This window comes from Rhinoderma darwinii, chromosome 6 (assembly GCF_050947455.1).
Source record: "Rhinoderma darwinii isolate aRhiDar2 chromosome 6, aRhiDar2.hap1, whole genome shotgun sequence".
NCBI classification, from domain to species: Eukaryota; Metazoa; Chordata; class Amphibia; order Anura; family Rhinodermatidae; genus Rhinoderma; species Rhinoderma darwinii.
Genome location: NC_134692.1, coordinates 41,228,013 through 41,247,819, shown reverse-complemented (window position 1 = coordinate 41,247,819; position 19,807 = coordinate 41,228,013). Strand labels below are relative to the sequence as shown.

General features: G+C 43.0%; 1 long non-coding RNA gene across 1 annotated transcript in view; it reads right to left on the bottom strand.

The window, feature by feature from the left end:
• LOC142656276 (uncharacterized) overlaps positions 1 to 19,605 on the bottom strand; it is a 47,917-nt gene extending 28,312 nt beyond the window's left edge. The window contains exon 1 of the long non-coding RNA XR_012849642.1: positions 19,075 to 19,605. This is a non-coding gene — a long non-coding RNA (uncharacterized LOC142656276). The remainder of the gene's footprint in view (positions 1 to 19,074) is intronic.
• Positions 19,606 to 19,807: the final 202 nt, after the last annotated feature.

Below are 19,807 nucleotides of genomic sequence, written 5' to 3'. Positions count from 1 at the left end.
CATTGTGTACTATAAATATGGATGTAGCCATTTTTATCTTGACCACTTGCTTCAGTGTGATATTGCACAACAAAAGCCATTGAAAAAGCCAAGATAAAGATGGCTACATCTGTACCTGGCACCAAGGGCTGTGTATATTGTAAGTAATGTTAGTACCTCGTGCCTGTTGGGTGTCTGTCTGTCTTGGTCTATCAGAAGTGCTGGCTCAATTATAGGGCAAGGAACTGCTGCCATGTGAGAATCATTGGTGCTTGTTCGGGTGTTCACATTTTGTTGTCTATGTATGCTTTGTTTTACAAAATTGTGGCAAAAACCCTCTGTCAAAATCACGCCAAAAAGTGCAATGTGTGAATATACTTTTTAGAGGTGGAGTGTATTTGCATTTCGTGATTGCAACTTATTTTTTAAAGGTGTAATGTGAATGCTTAAGTGCTGTAATGGGTTCTAAAACTTTAATATAACTTCAAGATGTGAATTAGAATATTTATGTTCTGAAGCTGCAAACCTGTACTTGGGCCTCATGCACATGACCATAGCCATGTGTACGACCGTGATAGTTGAGTCGGCTGGGGGTGGAGTCTCATCCGCAAGCCGCCTGCAAATTGAGGGCTGTGCACATGGCTGCGGCCATTCCTTGCTATGAGCCTGGACCGCAGAACACGGCTGTAATAAGACTTGCCCGTTCTTTCTGGGCTCCTGGGCCATGCACCGACTGTGGAAACAACGGTCGTGTGCATGGCCCCATAGGAATGAATGGGGCTGCAATTCTCCTGTGGATTTTCGGGGGAATTGTGGCTGCGAAAGCACGTTCGTGTGCATGGGGCCTAAGTCCTGCTCTCAGCTGAAGTAGATACAATGCTCTCAGATAAATAACCCTTCAGACTGATACACTGCAGCAAAAAATCTGACTTTTTTTAGCTGAGAGCATTATCTAGACTGATACAATTGTATTCCCTTTTCAGCTGGGAACGGGACCAGGTATGTAGTGTAGGAAAAAAAAAAACCCAGTCTAAGTAGAGATTTTGAAACCGTATATTAGAAAATTGGAGAACTTTTAGTTCAGTGATGAAGCTTTATTTATAGAAATCCCATTTAGGACCCAGTCTTGTATTTTTATGGAGCTTTCTAGAGGGTGGTGCTCTACGTACTGACATGGCTTTATTAGTGTCATATAGAGCTGGCCGTTCCCAGTGTCAGGGTTTATATTGTATTACAGCCCTGCTGAGTGATTACAATGCAGCCCCCCTAATTCTGTTGTACCCCTTTATGCAGCTCGAAATACTGGAGATCAGCAGGACTCTGTTATTAAGGATTGTGATTTTCTAGTAGATGGGATGAAGACCACATTGGAGGTGAAGTGTGGCAAAAAATCCAGTGCTGGATCCCGAAAACTGCAGCATGCGATACAGAAATCCAAAAATAATTATAAGCGGCACCTGGTTAGAGTCCTGGTCCAGGTAAGACTGCGCAATGTCTTGTGACTGGATGTGCTTACAATGGTCCCAGAAGGGTGTTGGGGGAGGTATAGTTGTATCGTTTCTGTACTACTGTAAATCTTGGGGTCAAAAACCACAGGATGGAGAAGAAACTAACGGGGGGGGGGGGGGGGGGTGAATCTGTGCCAGGCTGTTCTGTATGTGGCAAGGTCTAAATGACTATTGCACCACTCAATAACTTTTCTACTGCATTAGGAGGTTTGTACTTGGAAGCTTGCTACTTCCTTTCTCCACTAAGAATTTTAGTCTCGTATGTCACCTGTTCCAGATACATTTGGCCTTTGATGTGGGTTCTCGCCTCTTATGCAGATGGCTACTTGCTAGGGCCTTGGCTGGGGGAAGGGGTGACTTTGGGGTGGTGCAGGTATATAAAGGCTTATAGGCAGTGGGGGGGGGGGGAATGTCCAGTTGTATAGGTGACTCTGAATTCTTTGTCTGGAGTCTCTTTAATTCTGACATATGGAGTATGAATTGTTGGGATGGTAGAATCATGCAGTGGGGTTTGTAGCCTGGTATAACTGCTGTAACCAATACCTCTTTTGTCCTAGGCACAGCAGACTACAAGCCAGCAGCTTTGGGCCCTTGATATGTTGACCAGACAAGGAGTCCGTGGTGATGGTTTCACTCTGATAGCTGCAGAAGCCGCACGACTCTCCCATTACAAATCCAGAAGAGCCATTGCCAGTCCTGAGATCTGCTCTGCACTGAGGACTGAACCCTGCCAGGAGGAGAGCGCTGATGAGACCGGTCAAACATAAAACCTGATTACCGCAGGAGGAGCGGAATCAGTAGCCTCTGTTTTATTTTATATGGAAATAAATATATTTTTTTTAATATAGCTGGCGTGTATGAACCTCTTTCTATACTCTGTTCTCAGGGAGATTAGTTTATAGCTCTGGGCGCTCTTGTCTACACTTGGTCAATGTAGGAATTCAGATGTAGCAGAGATGGGCATTCAACACCACTGGATGCATTCAATATTTGTTTTTATGAAGAAAAAAAAAAAAGCCACCATTGTGCTCTGAAGTTTATTTTAAGCTGTGCAGTAGAACAAGTTGTTTATGTACTACAGGTTGTTACAATTGAGGTGGTACATAATATGTAGAGTTCCTGCTGCTGATGTGGATACAGGGGCAGTATCTGTGCGATCCCAATGATGGATATATTAGAGTGGGAACTAGCACCTGTTTATGACTAATATCTGTCATTAAGTGGTAAAATGTATATCCTAGGTTTACAAACTGGATTCACCTGCGCAATGCTTGCTTACAACTTTTTTTCTATGATCACTCAATGTGGTATGGTCTATAGAACCAAGTGCGGTACATCAAAGCAGTGCCAACACAAATACAGCTCAGTACAGAGATCATTTGCAAATTTTATGGACACTGAACCGCTTGGGGAAAGTGTCAGGGACTGCAATGGTTAAAAAATTGGAGTGAACATATTCAAATAATGCCCAGGACTAGGATTGGTGTACGAGGGGTGTGGTAAAGGTGATATAAGAGTCTTGGGGCAGAACGCCCTCTTACCTTCAAGCTGCAGCGTGAGGAACACCCTCCCTCCCCTTGTGGTTTTCAGGTTTTTCTGTGGTTATGTTCTTGTTCTGGTGTGTTTTCTGGTTTCTTTTGTAGATGTCAGTTGGCGGAAGTTACGGCTACGAAGGCGGATATAGAACCCTACGTACCTGATGGAGTACAGGGAGCTTTGGCATTTCAGGAAAATTAGAATAAGATGTCTATGCCGATTTTTGTATATAATTAATAAAGCTGTGGCCACTTCCACAAAGAAGGTGTTGGTGTTTTTATTATAAATTAAGTGATCGTGTAAGGTTGGTAATGGGTCCTTGCAGTCCAGTTTAACACCTGCCATATACGTTTTTACGGTATATAAATACAGCTCCCAGTATGGCCAGAACAATGGTAAGAATATGCTGTGAGCTGCTGTCTTATTAAATAAGAAAAAAATATACCACCCATCTTGCTGCAGATCATACAGTGACTACAGTACTGATCAGTCACGGAGAGGTTATGTTTAATGACTCATGGGTGATATAGTCTCAGATTGGAGTCCTTTTTCTCTTCGTCCATCTAGTCCAGAGCTCCATGACTGTCTCCTGGCCACGACCAATTTCTGTAGTTTGCCAATCAGATGTCTAAGGAGCTTTAATTTTGCAACATTCCCGATAATTCTCATGGTGCCACATTCTATGCCCCTGAATATAACTGCACCATATGATATTACCCTAAATATAATGGTACAACACCCATGAAATTGTCAAACACTGTAAAAGCATCATTCACAGGGCCCTATGTAGATAATGGCATGCACGATGCCTGCTATACATAGTTCCCCATATAGAGCCCCCTGTAGATGGTGCTACTCACAATGCCCACTGTAGACAGTGCCTTTTATAAAGCTTCTTGTAGATAGGGCCCCTATAGCTAGTGCCCATGTAGAGTCCTGTGTAGATGGTGCCCCCAACAAAGCCCATTGAGAAGTTTTCACCTATTCACCCCCCCACCCCCCCCCCCCATTCTCACTATTCTCCGGCAACGCAAACTTCAATGCCCCTGTAGATAAAAATTACCCATAGAGCCCCCAACACTGCCCACTGAAAAACAAACAAACATGCTCAACCTGTCTCAACCAGTGGAACAACGCAATGATGGCCTAGCACCGACTACATAATTGCTAAAGTGTCGATTGGCCATGCATGGAACTGATCGTTCCAGTACCTCTCCAGCACTAGACTAAATATTTGTATTTGCGTCCTGAGGATGTGGATACAATTGAGTACAGGAGAACTGGGGTGGACTGGTTGGATCCCGCCCCTGCTCAGAGCCCGGCGCCGATGTAAGGGCAAATGTCATTGTTCTACACTCTGCGCAGGGACGTTTACCAGGAAGAGCCAGAAGGGGTGAATGAGGATGTATGAGAGGTAAAGTGCGCAGAGTAGTGTATGACTGGACCACCTGTAGTGCTGTTGCTTCCTGGAGCTGCTGAAGGTTTGTCGTTGACCCCTGTACTTGGGAACCCTGGAGCTTCTGTGTGTGCAGCTGGGTTTTGATTGTGGCCACCATGAGACTGTCGGTGAGCTGTGAAGTGTAGTGAAATAAGTAAGGCGAGGAAGCCTGGAATAGAATTTCTCCAGGAACCAGTGGCTTTAGGCATGAAATAGTCAGGGATATTGTGTGTCCTACGAGTTAACTGGGTTGGGGCCTGTACAAGACTGTCTTCTAAAGTGTGACTAGTGGGATGAAGACAAGTGGTTCTTCCTGCAATCTAAAGAGTTAACAGGTTTTAATGCCATATTCTGTATGCAAACTACTATATTGATATTATGGTCACTCCGATAAGTCCTCATTGGGGGAGAATAGGGTGTCAGTACTTAGTGTGGTATACTTACAAGGTGCTTTGCAGACCCTGTGATCTATTTGCATAGGCATAATTTAGAGGCTGTAAGCCAGCGTGGTGCACTACACAACGCTGTGACTGGCACCCTTAGGGTCTATTTGCTTGTTGCAGTTTGGGGTTGCGTTGGGCTCACGTCTGAGGGCCGCATGCATTTTCTGTCATGGTTTAGTGTGTCTTTCAATGCAGTTGTGATAATAAATGCAAACTATATAACTGGCTAACTCTTGAAATTATCTGTCACTTACTAGGCATGTGTGTAATTTCAGTCTTCCTTTTCCATCATAGGAACAGGAAAACAAAAATAACGCAAGTTATGGATCAGTCACCGCGCCCGACGGACCCCATTGACTTTAATGTGCTATTTAGTCCTGGATTTTTGGCAGGATCTGCAGCAGAGGCTACTAACGGAGACTCCAACAAAGATGTAAACTAGTTAATTGCATGGCCATAATACACTGATTTCAAAATGTAATAATGTTTATTAGTCCACATATGGACCGAAACCCCCTCTAACAAATCCGTACAACGTATAAAAACATTTATTTAAAAAGTCAGGTGTAAAAGCCATCACAGTCCTAATCCTATAATAATCCACTATTAAATCAATAATGTCAAGTCTGGGTCAGGAATCTAAAATACAACCCCCACATGAAACTACACAATAATATGCTGCAAACCCTAAGGGTATGTTCACACGAGGGCGTCCGTTACGGCTGAAATTACGGGGATGTTTCAGCCTGAAAACATCCCTGTAATTTCAGCCGTAACGGCATGTGAAGGCGCTTGAACGCCGCGTCCATTACGGCCGTAATTAGCGCTGCTATTCATTGGAGTCAATGAATAACGGCTCCAATTATGGCCAAAGAAGTGACAGGTCACTTCTTTGACGCGGGTGTCTATTTACGTGCCGTCTTTTGACAGCGGTGCGTAAATTACGCCTCGTGTGAACAGACAAACGTCTGCCCATTGCTTTCAATGGGCAGATGTTTGTCAACGCTATTGAGGCGCTATTTTCAGACGTAATTCAGGGCAAAAACGCCCGAATTACGTCTGTAAATAGGCCGTGTGAACATACCCTAATAGTTCCAGTGAGTATTATATATTATATAAATCCATTACCTGTGAACGATATGATGGCAATTGGATCATACGCCTGAGGGAAACCCCTCAACGCTTGTTTCGCTACCTTCGTCAGGAGTAGAACATACTACTGCTAGTCTGAGCTTTAAATACAGAGTACTGTAAAGAGATATCCAATGGCGCATGGTGCTTCGCACCCTATGACCCATTAAACCCCTTGCGAGACATTTTTGCTACTATTACAGTAATTCCAGGCTGCTCAAAGTCAAGTTGATGCGTATATCAGGGTAATTATGGGGGTGACATCTTTAAAAGCCTTTTACGTGGGGAGATTAAGTGGATTGTGACACTTGACACACTGTCTCCAAAAGGTTTAAATACGTCACAAAGCTTTGCATCTTTCCTATGAATATTGTTTTATGTGATACTAATGAAAAATATTGTTTACTATTTCTTGCTAGTCTCCGGATAATTACTATGCTGTGGAGATTGATACAGTTCGATTTGAAGCCAAAGAATTTCCATTCTGGATGAAATAAAGACCACTTTTTGAATAAGGATATGGACTTTTATGTATTAGTATTATTATTAGTAGTATTTATTCACTCACTATTGCACGTGATAATATATAATTTTGTTGGGGTGGTGTTTGTTTTTTACTATTATATAATTATTTGTACACTAATCAATATATATGTGTAACGTCCGTGGTCACTGACCACGAACTCCTTCCATCCACTCGTCGCCCTTCTCTCCAGAGATGTCTGCACATACGGCCATCCTGTTCCACAGTGACCACCAGGGTGCGCTCGCGAGCTCAGTCCAGACTTAAGAAGCCAAAGCGCACGCAGGTGGGAGATTGAACTGATTGCTCCCAGAGCACCCTGGCTATAAGAAGGGCTGTGCCCCTCCCTGCAATGCCTGAGCGTTGTTTGTCGTATCCAAAGTTTATCCATGCAAATGATCTCCTAGTGGTTTCCAGTTCCCATTGTTCCCCGTACCCATACCTGTATCCCGTGCGATCCTGGTCAAGTGCCGTGCTGAGCGGTAGTCGTGCTGTGCTGTATTCCACGCCTGTCCTGCTACTTCACGCCTGACGTCTACCTGCTGCCTAGTCCCAGCCAAGCCTGCCTTGCTACTGTCCGAGCTGCCACAGGTACACTATACGAACTATAGACTGTGACCTGCGCCCTGTTGGTCAGCTGCCATACCGTCAAGTCGGTATGACCCAGTGGATCCACGAACCCAACGTGACAATATGTATGTACATTTTTTCACATTGTTCTATAAATATATAAATATAGAGATTTTTTTCACTTTTGATCTTAATGGAGTGGGCTTTTCCCTCTTCTCTTCCCCTTCTTCTTGTGTGTGGATGGTGAGTTACCGCCAGTTCCTTGTGTGTTGGGCACTGGCGGTGCTCTCTTTCCCACCCCTTCACCTTATTGATATCCCCATCTGTCAGCTTTTCTGGTTTGTATTGGGAGCTATGATTTATTTACTTTGATTTATAGATATTACTTTATATTTCATATTTTGTATGCTGTGCCGGGGTCGGTGGGGGGGATAGACTGTGACAGTGCTGAGCACTAGCGGTGCTCTTCTCCCCCCGGCTTCGCCTCTTCATTTGTATTCACATATGGTAGATCGAGAGGTAAAGCTATATACAGTTAGGTCCAGAATTATTTGGACAGTGACACAATCTTCATTATTTAGGCTCTGCATGCCACCACATTGGATTTGAAATGAAACAACTGAGATGTAATTGAAGTGAAGACTTTCAGGTTTAAAACGGGTTGAACAAAAATATCCTGTGAAACTCTTAGGAATTGCAACCATTTTTCTACACATCCTCCTCATTTCAGGGGCTCAAAAGTAATTGGACAAATTAACATTACCATAAATAAAATGTAGAGAATCCTTTGCATGCAATGACTGCCTGAAGTCTGGAACCCATAGACATCACCAAACGATGGGTTTCCTCCCTTGTGATGCTTTGCCCGGCCTTTACTGCAGCTTTCTTCAGTTGTTGCTTGTTTGTGGGTCTCTCTGCCTCAAGTTTTGTCTTAAGCAAGTGAAATGCAGCTCGACCGGGTTGAGATCTGGTGATTGACTTGGCCATTGCAGAATATTCCACTTCTTTGCCTTAAAAAACTCCTGGGTTGCTTTCGGAGTATCTTTTGGGTCATTGTCCATCTGTACTGAAAAGCGACGTCCAATCAACCTTGCTGCATTTGGTTGAATCTGAGCAGAAAGTAAATCCCTGAACACTTCAGATGTCATCCGGCTGCTTCTGTCTTCAGTCACATCATCAATAAACAATAGTGACCCAGTGCCTTTGGCAGCCATGCATGCCCATGCCATCACACTGCCTCCACCATGTTTTACAGGATGTGGTGTGCTTTGGATCGTGGGCCGTTCCAAGCCTTCTCCATATTTTCTTTATCCCATCATTCTGGTACAGGTTTATCTTAGTTTCATCTGTCCATAGAATGCTGTTCCAGGACTAGGCTGGCTTCTTTAGATGTTGTTTGGCAAAGTCTAATCTGGCCTTCCTATTTTTGAGGCGGATTAATGGTTTGAACCTTGTGGTGAACCCTCTGTATTTGCTCTCATGAAGTCTTCTCTTTATGGTAGACTTAGATACTGATACACCTACTTCCAGGAGAGTGTTCTTCACTTGGGTAGATGTTGTGAAGGCGTTTTTCTTCACCATGGAAAGGATTCTGCGATCATCCACCACTGTTGTCTTCTGTGGACGTCCAGGCCTTTTGGAGTTCACGAGATCACCAGTGCGCTCTTTTTTTTTTCAAGAATGTACCAAACTGTTAATTTGGCCACTCCTAACATTTGTGCTATCTCTCTGATGGATTTCTTCATTTCTTTCAGTCTAACGATGGTCTGTTTCTCTTGCATTGAGAGCTCCTTTGATCTCATGTTGTGGGTTCACAGCAACAGTTCCAAATGCAAAGGCCACACCTGGAATCAACTCCAGACCTTTTACCTGCTTAATTGATTTTGGTTTAACGAGGTAATAGCCCATTAAATAGCTTTTGAGATAATTGTCCAATTACCTTTGGTTCCTTGAAAAATATATGTATATCATTTTAAACACATATGCATATGGTTCTAATTACGCATAGTAATAATTTTTATAATTTTGGTAATTTAATTTACTGTTCCATCTTTGTTAAAGATTGGGTACAGTTGATTCCTGTTATGGTTTCTCTAAATAACTACTAAATATAGGATGAATATTGGACATGATGGCTCGAGGATGATATCCTTTATTGTTGAAGGGACATTTTTTATATATATTTGTCTTATTTAGTTTACTTACCTGTCTCCTTATACTCATGGCGAATAGTGCGCATGCGCGTCACGTGACCTTCCCTGTGTCGGACCGGAAGTTGTCAAACTACTGGCAGACATTGTTTGTGTGTATGGATACACGTAGCGATGGGCAGCAGTGACGCAGACGGTGTGACGTAGGGTGTGAACGCAATGCGATATACGCCATTGGATATCGCTTTACAGTACTCTGTATTTAAATCTCGCACTAGCAGTAGTATGTTCTCTCCTGACGAAGGTAGTGAAACGTGCGTCGAGGTGTTTCCCTCAGGTGTATGATCCAACTGCCATCATGTCGTCCACAGGTAATTGATTTATATAATGTATAATACTCGCTGGACCTATTAGGGTTTGCAGCATATTATTGTGTCGTTTCATGTGGGGGTCGTATTCTAGATTCCTGACCCTGACTTGACATTATTGATTCAATAGTGGATTATGATTTTTTTTCCAAAATCGATTTTCAAAAGTAGTATAAACTGTACATAATAAACATTGCATAAAGAAATCATCAATATTACTGTTGTCCAGGAACATTCTTTACCCAATATGCTACCTGTTATCAACTTTAAACTTTACAAAATGCAGCCTTTGTAAGCTAGGAACTTTTATACCAATAATAACAAAGTAATCAATTGCCACACTGAATATTAATGAAGTGCAAAGTACCGCTATCAGCACCGCAGTAAATTACATACAATTATATACGCAACAGCAAATACCTAAAAGTAAAAGAAATAAAAGAAAAAATTAAGAAGGGACCAAAAAAATTAAATAAAAAAAAACAACTCTAATATCCCGGGTCTTGTGGAAAACTTTACTCTAGAAAAGAAATTCAGGGTCCCAGGGGGCCCAGCATTTCAAAATGTCCCCTTTTGCCGAAGTCAAGGCTGCATATTGAGACTCCAAACTATAAGCAGTATTCACAGAAGACCATATCTCCTGAAGGGAAGGGGCAGAGGGGCTTTTCCAAGATCTAGCAATTGCACTTCTAGCAGCTAAAATGATATGAGATCCTATAGTTCGGGCATGTAGAGGTAAAAACTGCATAGAAAGAAAACATAACGCCAAATCAGGGGACATAGGTATATTTGTCGACAATGTCAAAAACTGTATGCCAAAGCGGCTGCAAGGCAGGACATTGCCAACATGCATGTAGGTATGTACCTCGAATGCCACATGTGGCATTCGAGGTACATATCAATAGTGGATTATTATATGATTAGAACTGTGATGGCTTTAACACCTGACTGTTTATAACTAAGTGTTTTTTATACATTGGTTGTATGGATTTGTAGGGGGGGTTCGGTCCATATGTGGACTAATAAAGATTATTACATTTTCAAATCATTGTTTATTATATTTTATGTTTTTTTAAAGACATTCTATTGGTTACTTGTATATAATTATTATGTCTCGCTAAATGGATATGTGCTAAAGGAGATATACATAGGTTATAATTAATTGCATGGCCATGTCGACCGCGCTATTGATTCCATCAAAACAACGGAACCCTTTCACAACGGTGACAAACGGAAACCATTAGCAAAGTTTCCCTCACTATTGAGTTCAATGGTGATTCAAACGGAAGCTAAGATTTCCGTTTGCCTTTCCGTTGAGGGGTTCTCCCGACGGAAAGCTCAGACGGAACCCCTCAACGGAAAGCAACGCTGATGTGAACACACCCTAACTCATTTTTAAAAACCAGGTTGCTATAAAACATCCAACAAGTTGTAATTATAAAAGTTGTTATTAAAACAAGTTCAACTTATATAAACATAAGTAGGTTAGGGCATTAATCATTACTACAGTATAACTATGTGTGAACTCAATTAAATGCTATTATATCCATCATTATATCCATCACGCTATATCACACTATCTGTCTGTATGTAATTATCGGCAATTCTTTTTTTATTCTATGTGTTATGGAAATTATATTTGAATTTTTGTTTTTATATTTCATATTTAACAAATTCATCATTTTTGGAAGTATAGTATGCAGAATAGAGCCACTTCTATCAAATAGTACAAGGAGAAATACTTTTGATGCAACGTTTCTAACACTAATACCAACACTTGGATTCCATTTTACATTCTTTACAAAAAAAAAAGTTATCCTGGGTGCTTATATTTCAGTACCAGAAATATGGTGATCAATGTCATCCATTCCTGCTGTTTGATAGGTAGTTACTATCTGCAGTCCAAATCCTCAAACCCATGTTTTACAATGGCTGCAGCGTTAAGAAAGGGCAAGAACATCCCTGAAAGTGTTGCGGTGGATCTAATAAAGCTTAGTGACTTATTTCACTCAGCAGTATGTGAGCAGCTAATGCAAACAATACATTTCCTAAATACTGCCATAGCAGTGTAGGATGAGTAATGCTTGGCTCTAATGTCTCCCTTTGGTCTCAGATCCCATATACGCCTTCAACCATAGATCCTCATGGAGTATCACATGAATGTTGCACTGTATGGTATTCTTTATTCAGGCAATGTATAACACAGGTTATCTGGGCACTCTATGCATTATGTATGTTGCTGCACGGCACTATTTATTTGGATGCTTTATGACAATATGTATCTAGATAGTGTACACTACTTATCTGGGCACTGTATTATCTATATTGGTGCTGCATGGCTCTATTAATCTGGACGCTGTATACACAAGTTATCTGAATGGTGTGTACACTAGTTGGATGCAGTATTCTCTATTTATCTTAACTCTTTGAGATATATATATATATATATATATATATATATATATATATACACATACATACAAATCAAGGGTAGGAGCAGCACTGTGATTCCTTGCCTGTTAAGGCTGGTGCTCAGCTTTCAAACAGGGAGTGACCTCTCCCTGCACAAACGTGTATCCAAAAAAGAGAGATAGAAGCAGCACTCCAAAAAAACTCTGGTTTATTCATCCAGCATCCACTGCAACGTTTCACCTTCACAGAGAAGGTGAAACGTTGCAGTGGATGCTGGATGAATAAACCAGAGTTTTTTTGAGTGCTGCTTCTATCTCTCTTTTTTGGATATATATATGTATATATATATATATATGTATATATATATATATATATATATATATATATATATATATATATATATGTGACAATATTCATCTTGCTGCAGTATGAACTATTTCTTTGAAAAGTTGCATACACTGTTTATCTGGACACTGTATGTCAGTACTTATTTTGATGGTGTGCGCCGCTATTTATCTGATAGTTGTATGCAACTTTTTATCATCATGCTGTGTGACAGTATTTCTTTTTCTTCAGTATACACTATTCATCTGGATGCTGTGTATACTATTTAACATGATGCGGTTTGCCAGTATTTATGTGGATGCTCTATGATATTATGAATGCAGTTTATCTGGATGTCTTTATTTTTGTCACTATCTGAACACTGTATGTTTCAATGTATATGTATGTTGTGTTTAATTGATCTGACTGCTTTATACACTACTTGAAATTATATGACACTTTATCTGGATGCTCTATGCACTTTTTACATTGATGCTGTGTCACTGTTTATCTGATTGGTATATGCATTTATCTGGATGATTTATACACTATTTATTGTGATGCTATGTACTCTATCTTTCTATCTAATAAGAAGAAAATAGGCCACACTCCAAAAATAAGTGAAAAAAGTTTGAACTTTATCAGGGGCATAAATAGGAAAGACTGGGCCCCATAGCTAATTTTTGACTAGGTCTCCCCTCCCCTGGGTGCCACACACAGCCCCCCTTGTAGGGAGTCTCCCCCCCCCCGTAAATAGTACCCCCTGTAGATTGTGCCATACAGCCCTCTTGTAGACAGTGCTATTTAGCCCCCCCCATAGATAGTGTCACTCCTCCTTCTGGCTGATAGTGCCATACAGACCCCCCCCATAGATAGCGCCCCCCCAAAAAAAATTATACTCACCTAGGCCCCGTTCCTGCGATGAACTGAGCTGCTCCACAGCATCCTCAATGCCGACGGGATCCTTGCTTGATCCAATGACCTTATCACACCGGCCTGTGCAGGGATCCTGTTCCTGCACCTGATAGGCTGCAGGCCAAATGTGGCCTGTAGCCTAGTAAATGGCAGAGCAGGGAGATAGTGTTCAATAGTATCTGTGTCCTAAGGACGCAGATACTATTGAATGTGGCATCGCTACCGCTGTAGCAGGCATATCTGCTGCTAGCGGCGGCACTGGGCATGGAGGGGGTGTGCCGTGCCATGTCGGTGGGCGGTACTGGTCCCCCTCATGTTGTGGGCCCTGTAGCAGCTGCGATGGCTGCAACAGCAGTAGTTACGCCACTGGACTTTATTATTGTATACCTAAGGCTTGCAGGCTACAGGCTGTGGACTTTGCACCCATCATTGGCTATTATTATTTGGTGCTGCTCTGATTTCTATCTCCTATCTATCTATTAACAATCTTCATTTACAGTGGCGTAGCTATAGGGGTCGCAGTGGTCGCAACTGCGACCGGGCCCCGTAGCTAGGGGGGCCCGCAGGCCCCCCTCACCACACTAGCGCTGCAATGATTGCTCTACATTGCTGGGTCCCTGTTGTGGTACAAAAGAGACCCAGTAATGTAGCTTAAAGAGGCTCTGTCACCAGATTTTGCAACCCCTATCTCCTATTGCAGCAGATCGGCGCTGCAATTTAGATAACAGTAACGTTTTTGTTTTTTTTAAAACGAGCATTTTTGGCCAAGTTATGACCATTTTTATATTTATGCAAATGAGGCTTTCTAAAGTACAACTGGGCGTGTTTAAAGTTAAAGTACAACTGGGCGTGTATTATGTGCGTACATCGGGGCGTTTTTACTTCTTTTACTAGCTGGGCGTTCTGACGAGAAGTATCATCCACTTCTCTTCAGAACGCCCAGATTCTGGCAGTGCAGACACAGCGTGTTCTCGAGAGATCACGCTGTGTCGTCACTCACTTCCTGCCCCAGGTCCTGCATCGTGTCGGACGAGCGAGGACACATCGGCACCAGAGGCTACAGTTGATTCTGCAGCAGCATCGGCGTTTGCAGGTAAGTCGATGTAGCCTCTGGTGCCGATGTGTCTTCGCTGGTCCGACACGATGCAGGACCTGGGGCAGGAAGTGACGTCACAGCGTGATCTCTCGAGAACACGCTGTGTGTCTGTGCACTGCCAGAAGCTGGGTGTTAACGAAGAGAAGTGGATGATGCTGATTCGTCAGCATCATACACTTCTAGTCACAACGCCCAGCTAGTAAAAGAAGTAAAAACGCCCAGATGTACATACACAATACACGCCCACTTGGACATAACTTTAAACACGCCCACTTGTACTTTAGAAAGCCTCATTTGCATAAATATAAAAATGGTCATAACTTGGCCAAAAATGCTCATTTAAAAAAAAACAAAAAACGTTACTCTTATCTATATTGCAGCGCCGATCTGCTGCAATAGGAGATAGGGGTTGCAAAATCTGGTGACAGAGCCTCTTTAACCCCTTCACAGTGTGTACGTATGTCTGTCATGCTGAGCAGTCACACCTCAGGGCTGACCGTTTAGCATAACAGACAAAGTCTATCTATCTATCTATCTATCTATCTATCTATCTATCTATCTATCTATCTATCTATCTATCTATCTATCTATCTATCTATCTATCTATCTATCTATCTATCCTTCTCTCTCATATCTATCTATCTATCTATCTATCTATCTATCTATCTATCTATCTATCTATCTATCTATCTATCTATCTATCTATCTATCTATCTATCTATCTATCCTTCTCTCTCATATCTATCTATCTATCTATCTATCTATCTATCTATCTATCTATCTATCTATCTATCTATCTATCTATCTATCTATCTATCTATCTATCTCATATCTACACTGGCGTAGCTATAGGGGCCGCAGCAGTCGCAATTGCGACCGGGCCCCGAAGCCAGGGGGGCCCACAGCCCCCCGCACCACATCAATAAAAAGTTACTATAGTAACTCGGGCCGCGGGCCCCTGTTACTATAGTAACAGACTGACCTTACCTTCCTGGTTCCGGATCGCAGCGGAGGTCCTGACGTCAAGCGCTCTGCGCCGCACACAGCATCGAGAGGACAGAACTTCCGCCGCGGCTGAAGAGGAAGGTAAGATTAGTTGCCCTCACTGGCGGGGTCCGACTCCTGGGACCCGCCAATCAGCTGTTTAGAAGGGGCCGCAGCACTCGTACGAGAGCTGCTCCCCTTCATTCCGGTAACACTGTGAATCGGTGTCGGCGATTCACAGTGTGAGCGAGTAGTGAAATGAAGAGGAAGCAGCTCTCGTACGAGTGCTGCGGCCCCTTCAAAACAGCTGATTGGTGGCTCCCGGGGGACGGACCCCGACACATCAGCTATTGATGGCCTATCCTGAGGCCATCAATGTGTAGGGACTGGACAACCCCTTTAAGCCTACGATGTAGCAGGCTTAGAGGGCCCATGAGACAGGATCACAGATTGTGTGATGCTGTCTGCTGGGCCCTGTATCTAAGACAATCACATGGTAGGCTTAGATACATGGCTCATGCGTGATCCTGTCTGCTGGGCCCTGTATATAAGCCTACCACACTGTCGGTTTAGATACAGGGCCCCAGCACACAGTAATCTTATACTGTATAAGATTACTGTCTGCTGGGCCCTGTATCTAAGCCTACCTTGAGGTAGGCTTAGATACAGGGTCCCACAGACAGTATCACACATGGGCCCTGTATCTAAGCCTAACACATGTGTTACTAATCGTTTTTTGTGTGTTTTCTTACAGGTTCGGTCGTTGGACTACGGCGGATTCCAGGACTACTTCGATGACGGCTTTTTCTTTAATATCAATAAAATGGTTAATGAGGGTTGTGTGGGTTTTTTTTTAATTTCAATAAAATATTTTTTCTATGTCTTTGTGTTTTTTTTTTAACTATATTACTACCGCCTTAGTAATGGCCGCCGGCTGATTGACAGCATCCATTGCTAAGGCGGGGCTTAGTGTTAGCCGGTGCAGAGGCTATCACTAACCCCCTTTATTACCCCGGTACCCACCGCCACCAGGGGTGCTGGGAAGAGCCGGGTACCATCCAGTACTTGACCATCTGTAGTGATGGTCGGCTACTGGGGTGGCCGCAGGCTGGTATTATCAGGAGGGGAAAGGCCAGAAATGCCTTCCCCAGCTTAATACTACCAGCCTGCGGCCACCCTGGTGCCTGCCCGTCACTACAGATGGACGGGTACTGATTCGTACCCGGCTCTTCCCAGTACCCTTTGTGGCGGTTGGTACCGGGGTAATAATAGGGGTTAGTGTTGGCCTTTGCACCGGCTAACATTAAGCCCCGCCTTAGTAATGGAGGTTGTCAATCAGCCAGCGGCCATTACTAAGGCGGTGATAATAAAGTTTAAAAAGATACAAGCACATAGAAAAAATATTTTATTGAAATAAAAAAACACAACCCCATTAACCATTTTATTGAGAATAAAAAACGCAGTCATTGAAGTGCTCGTATCCGAAGTCCAACAACCGAACCTGTAAAAAAACACAAACACACAAAAATAATCAGTAACACATAAAGAAGCAAAATTATTATTCTTACCTTTCCTGGGTCCAGCGCTGGAGCTGCAATGTCAGCGAGCTGGGCCCTATATCTAATCCAATCATGTGTGATACTGTCTGCTGAGCCACTGTATCTAATCCTATCATGTGTGATACTGTCTGCTGGGCCCTATATCTAATCCTATCATGTGTGATACTGTCTGCTGAGCCACTGTATCTAATCCAATCATGTGTGATACTGTCTGCTGAGCCACTGTATCTAATCCTATCATGTGTGATACAGTCTGTTGAGCTGTGTATCTAATCCAATCATGTGTGATACTGTCTGCTGAGCCACTGTATCTAATCCTATCATGTGTGATACTGTCTGCTGAGCTCTGTATCTAATCCTATCATGTGTGATACTGTCTGCTGAGCTGTGTATCTAATCCTCTCATGTGCGATACTGTCTGCTGAGCTGTGTATCTAATCCTATCATGTGTGATTCTTCCTTCTGAGCCACTGTATCTACTCCTATCATGTGTGATACTGTCTGCTGAGCCACTGTATCTAATCCTATCATGTGTGATACTGTCTGCTGAGCCACTGTATCTAATCCTATCATGTGTGATACTGTCTGCTCAGCCACTGTATCTAATCCTATCATGTGTGATACTGTCTGCTGAGCCACAGTATCTAATCCTATCATGTGTGCTACTGTCTGCTGGGCCCTATCTCTAATCCTATCATGTGTGATACTGTCTGCTGAGCCACTGTATCTAATCCTATCCATAGTTTATAGGGTCGTAGTGCTATAGATATGCTGTCTCCTATACACACATTTTTTTGGGCAGACACATGTATTAGGGCTATTTCCCCTGACATTTTAAGCCCTTAGTGACACCCCGGCTGCTAGTGCTGCATTGTTGGGTCACTTAGACCCAGCGATGCAGCTGAAAGCTGCGGACCGTCGGCCATGAGAAGTTTGCGGGGGGGGGGGGGGGGGGCCCAATAAGAACTTTTGCATCGGGGCCCATGAGCCTTTAGCTACGCCCCTGTTCATTTATTATTCCTGGTTAAAAGACAAAATATTAGAACTTCTGGAAGAGAATGTCTCCTCTTGTCAGTGTCACCTCCTCCCATTGCATAACCGCCGCTTTAAAAAACAAAAAGTATATTAAGGGAGGAATGCTGTTGACATGCATCTACAGAATATGTGCCATTAATCATTCTGTCTAATTATGTGATGTGTCTGCTATGATAATTTCAGTTAATTGATTTTACAATAAAGGTGCCCTAGCAATAAATACTGTGTTTACAAAACGGTTGCTTAGCCTTGAAATGCACCATGCACGCACAATGAATTCACTGTCTTGTTGCTCACAGTTTATAGATGAAGTGCTTGCATACCAACTTGTATTGGAAAATAAGTCTGTCTTTTTCTCTCACTGTCTTTGGTCATTTTTGCTTGTTGCCTTTGCTGAAATCCTCTCCTGTTTTCGGTAGAACAAAAGAGAATTCCATCAAGAATAGACTAATATGATGCTAGTGCTAGGCTCAATTCACACCATGCTTGTGGTGTACTCTCAGCATATACTATGGGAAAATCTCTCAATATACATGCTGATGTGCCCATAGAATATTATGGGCAAATGCATGCCAAAAGGATGTCTTTCTGTTATACTTTTGGATGGGCTACAGGGCCGGACTGGAACTTTAAATCAGCCCCGGTATTTTTAAGCACACAGGCCCACCGCAGGCCATACGCAGCCGCCAGTGTTGGGCTGGAGTACATGGAACCACTTTTTAGCTATACATGGGGGAGATTTATTAAAACAGGTGTAAATGAAAAGAGGAATAGTTCCTGATAGCTCCAACTCCAACAAATCCACTACTTTTCCACGAGAATAATAAACATGCACATTATTCTACAGGATTTTTTTTTTTTTGCAGATCGGAAAAAAATTCAAATACACTTATTTCCGCTGCATGTGAATGGGGTATAAAATAGCCCATGCACTATTAATGGATGCAGAATGTCAGGGGCCCCCCGGGCTATTGCCTGGGGGACACATGGTCGCACGGCCCCCATAAGTTGTTAATAAAATGTGTTTTTTGCTTGGTATGTTTTTGCTCTCCCCCCTTTCCCTCTTTTCTCCATTTGTTATTTTATATTAGAATGGTACTTACCATCCCGGTGTCCCCCGGGTAAGCTGTGCTGGTGGCACGAGCCGGTTTCCAGATGTTTCTGTCTCTGGGCAGTTTTGAGATGGTCCCAGCTGATTGGACCTAGGTCAGCTGTGCAATTGCATGAGAAGGTTCTGGCAGATTCTATCTCCAGGCAGATTTGGTGAAGGCCAACTGATTGGTCATTGATAAAATCCTAAAGGCGGGAAAATTGGACATAAAAGGAGCAGTTCATCGTGGTCAAGCAGCCAGTTTTGAAGATTGGACCGTCGCCATGGATGTCCTGCTGATGGAGCTGATCAGAAGAGCGGAGTCGGAAGGAGGAGAAGACTGGCTGAGGCAATGCCTAGCAGCAGCGCCGTCGAGGGAGGACGCTGGAAGAAGCGAAGTTACTGTGCTGGAAGACGACATAGAGGAAGCAGTGTCTCCTGCTGGGTCGTCGCTCGAGGTGCCGTCATCAGCTGCAGCCAAGAGGAGGAAGTCTGCAGCAGAGTCATCGCTGAGGGTGGAGCGCAGTTTGGGACGTGCAGTCTTCTCTTCTGCTAACGGAACACCAAAAAATATCATAAACTCAACAAGTTTTAACAATAAGGAATAACATAACTCAGAACTAGCAGCACCTATAAACAAAAAGTCATCAAGATAGTGCAGAACACCTCCATCCGGTGTCCCCCGGGTAAGCTGTGCTGGTGGCACGAGCCGGTTTCCAGATGTTTCTGTCTCTGGGCAGTTTTGA